The sequence below is a fragment of the Neovison vison genome, chromosome 1, assembly GCF_020171115.1.
Source record: "Neovison vison isolate M4711 chromosome 1, ASM_NN_V1, whole genome shotgun sequence".
Lineage (NCBI taxonomy): Eukaryota > Metazoa > Chordata > Mammalia > Carnivora > Mustelidae > Neogale > Neogale vison.
Genome location: NC_058091.1, coordinates 36,043,306 through 36,047,698, shown reverse-complemented (window position 1 = coordinate 36,047,698; position 4,393 = coordinate 36,043,306).

Genomic DNA, 4,393 nt, shown 5'->3' with positions numbered 1-4,393 from the left:
TGTCAAATAAATAAATAAAATCTTAAAAAAAAATAATGATACCAACCGTTAGTTTAGCATATAGTAAAAGTGTCTTACTTTTTATTACTGCCATTATAATTGTTTTAAATTGCTAAGCTGACTCATTAAAACCCCTATATAAGTTAATCTTTGAAGGAATAATTAATATCTCTTGAATCTACTTCATATAATAATTATAAGCAATATTTTCATAATTGAGCAAACAACATTATTGACAAAACAAATGTAATGGATTTTCTTATTGCAAGGTAACATGCTATTCAAACTCATGTTAAGACTATGAATATTAGACCTCCAGGATGTTTCTAGAAAGAAGGGAAATTTTTTTTTTATTATGTTATGTTAGTCACCATATAGTACATCATTAGTTTTTGATGTAGTGTTCCATGATTCACTGTTTGCGTGTTAACACTGAGAGGTCCATGCAATACATGCTCTTGGAAGAAGGGAATTGTAAAGAACAATTCGCTCATGTAAATTTATTGTACTTTATAGTAGAACACTATGGAGAAAATGATGGCAAACCTGCTATGAAGAGTAGACTAGTTAGGTACATATTTAATAAATGTTCCTATTATCACTATAATCATTATTATTTTAATTGTTCATCTGGTTGATTAAAATCATTGAAGAGTTTAATAATTCTTCTGGCCACTATTAGCATGTCCTATAGTCCATTACATATAATAATTGTAAATAATCTTACAATAATTGAATAAATAAAAATAATATAATTTTAATACTCACATAATTATGAATATTGGACCTCTGGATGTTCCTAGTAAAAAGGAAATTTTACAAAGAGAATTTTCCAAGGTTAATTTACTATAATGTAAGCATAAGAGTTGAGGACAAATTTAAATATGAAAAGATTTCTCCCATGATTGTTTTTTTAAGCATGTTAGTCTTTGATTGAATTCAAATAGAATGAGAAAAATGGCCAGACTCACTCAGGAAGATTTTCCTTCATAACTAAAATTACATTTGTTTGGGTAATCTTAAATTATAGTTTCAGGAAAAATAAACTATAGTCTACTAAATGTTGAAAAAAACTATCACAAAACTAAATGCATATTCCTTCTGACAAAGAAGTAATTCAAAAATATATAGACTGGGACACTTCTGGGACTCTTGTCCCCAGTAAAAAAAAAAAGCACTAACATTCTTATTAAAGTTTAAGTAATTTGTTCTTTTGTAGTTATTCTAAGCATAAATTATTAAATATTTACACTGCATTACTTATTAATGTCTTGATTTGAGTAACAATTGTCATATATGATCTTCCTGATGTTTTATCTGTACTTACATTTCCTCACATAAGAGAAAAGTACATAATAGAAAGCAGAGAAACTTTCCTATACTTTAAATATTTCAAATATCAGAATCCTGTAGAAGCTAATTATGAATATTTCAGACTTTTCCACCTCCAGAGAAAAAGAGCATCCTAGAACCAAAGAATAGAGAGAAATTGTAAAAGCCAGACAACTTTGAACAGTAATTTAGAAAACAAAATTTTATGCTAATAACACTAGGTATTTATTTTCAATTACCCAAGGTAATTTGCTTTCCTTAACTGCAGGAAACTAGTTTTCAGTAATTAATATTGCTTTAAACTTTATCTGGAACTCCTTCTTAAGGAGTTTTTCCTAAATGGCATAGAATTTAAAAATTAATGATCCAATTTAGGAAAAATACCACTTTTAGATCCCTGAGTTAGGTAATGGTTAGAGTAAATTCAGAGGAAACATACAGAGCAAACAAGGAAACATGACAATAAGCATGAAATCAAAATTGTTTACATATCTGTGTGTGTATATACATATACATATACATATACATATACATATACATACATACATACACATACCTATATCTTCTGATCTGAATGTTTACATATTGTTTACATATCTGTGTGTGTATATACATATACATACATACATACATACACATACCTATATCTTCTGATCTGAATGTTAACAATGTATGCTCCCTTCCTTTTTTTTTTTTTAATTTTATTGGAACACTTAACTGAGTTCAAAAGTTGCTAGTATTTAATAAAGAAATGACTGACAAGACAGAGAATTGGCAATATACCTCAAAATATACAGAGTCAGTGCTGGTTTTGTCATTTTTCTGTCTTGGTGGTTTAAGAAGCTACTTACAGGTCACCTTGCCCCTCCTTAATAGTGTGTGATTCTTGGAAGAGCACCATTGTGTAACCTCAAACAGAATCTCAACCCCTACCCCAAACCTACTAAAGTAGTCTCTATATTTTAACAAGGTCCCAGATGCACTGCACACACACCTTGTTGTTTCAGTCAACTTAGTTTAAACCATTATCCTCAAAGTAGAGCTTAGAAGAATTAAGATCGAAAAGCAGGAGCAGATCATGGAAGGCTTTGTCTGGCACTTGTAAAGATGTGTATAAGAGAAATTCCTCACTCAGTGGACTTGAACAGTAAAGATATTTATTGTCCAGAGTCAAGGTGGCTTACCGGAATGGTAACTTCAGGTGATGAGTTAAGTTTCACTGCAATTAGTGTTCACTTCATAATCAGGCTGGTGGCTGATCGGGTGCCGTATTCCCACTTTGTCAAGAGGTATCATTTCCTCCCCTAAATCTTTCTTAGGAGTAAAGAAAATTTTCCCAAGAACTCCCTCAAAAGACACTCATTTTTCTTGTCTGCCAGAACTGAAGCACATTCCTATCCCTAAACCAATTAGTGGCAATGGAAAACAAGTCTGCCATGATTGGCTTAATCAATATCAGCCCCAGAAGCTCACCTTGGGGTCATCTTCCCCTAAGTCACATAGACTTGGCTGAAAACTTGAAAAACAGGTGTTCTGTTGGGATAGAAGGGAAGAAAAATGTATTTTGTAAATAACTCCCCCCTATAGTCCAAGTGGAAACAGTAAAAGATTTTAAAGCAGGTTAGTGACATGATTAATCAATGTGTATTAAAAAACATTGTTGAAGATACAGGTTGAGTGCAAGGCAGAAAAACTATTGTGAAGAGGCTATTATAATTCAAGTGAGAATTACTAGGGGTCCAAATCAAAATAATTGTAGAAATAAAGAAGAGATTAAGTTAAGGGACATAGTGTCTAACAATCAGAATAGAAAGGAACTAGTGACTTACTAATTGAATGGTTATGGAAAATGAAATAAGAAGGGACCTAGGAGGGTTTCTGGGCTACACAGATTGAATATTTCCTCAAATGTAGAAATTATGTGTATTTTGTTCACTAGAATATACCAAATCCCTAGCAGAATAAAAGATGCAACCTAAATCATCAGTAAATAATTGTGAAGGTAAGAAATAAATATGTCATTTTCTGAAGACATTAATTCAGGTAGGAGAAGATTTGAGGATGAACAAAAGTGCCTGTGGATCCGTGAAATGATGTTGCTTAGTAGACAACTAAAAATTCAGGTGTAGGGATGACTCAGTGGTACAGTGGGTTAAGTGTCTGACTCTTGGTTTTGACTCAGATGGTGAGGTTGAACCCTGCTTGAGAGTCTGCTTAAGACTACCGTTCTCTTTCCCTGCCCCTCCTGCCTCTGCACTCAGGCACGCTCTCTCTTTTCCTTGCTCGCTCAAATAAATAAATCTTTTTTAAAAAATTCAGGTCTAGGGGAAGATATTTAAGCTCAGTTGAAATAGATACCTAGTAAATTTCTAGCTCTTTTTTACGTATATTTACGGTTTCTTCCTTGTTTCTTTTCCTTTATGTTTTCTCTCTATCCTACTCTCTTCACTAGGGTTACTTTCCCACACTGATGACGGGAAAAATGAGGATTTTGTAAGCTATTCAGAGGGTAAATCATGGTCTCTGAATTTCATCACTTCAGACTTTGAAATTTTGCATACCTTTTCCATGAAACCATTGTTATCTTTTGTGAGGAAGGTGTTAAGCTAAGCTAATTTCCAGAAATGAAACTCATTTCTGAATCATGTTATAGGATGATCAAGCACTACATTTTCTCATAACTCTGCATTTTTCACATTCTGTTTCTTCTTCCTAGAATGTTCTTATTGCTTTTATCTGCCTGCTTAATTTTTACTCATCCTTGCAGTTTCAAAGAAGTGTCACCAGAATTTAATTTTGAAACATCTATTAAATAACTATTCTGTAACCCTAAACTGTGCTAGGAGCTAGAATTATAAAGATAATGAGATATAATCTCTGTGTTCAAGAAGCTTACCACACAGGCTTCTTTCTATATAGGAAAACAATCTTAATACAAAATGTGTGAAAAGAATTATAGATATGCTTCGGATATATGAAAGCCAAATGACTGCTAACCAGACTTTGAATAAGTCAAGGAAATCTTCCAAAATAAAGTGACCCCAAATCAAATCTCAATCCT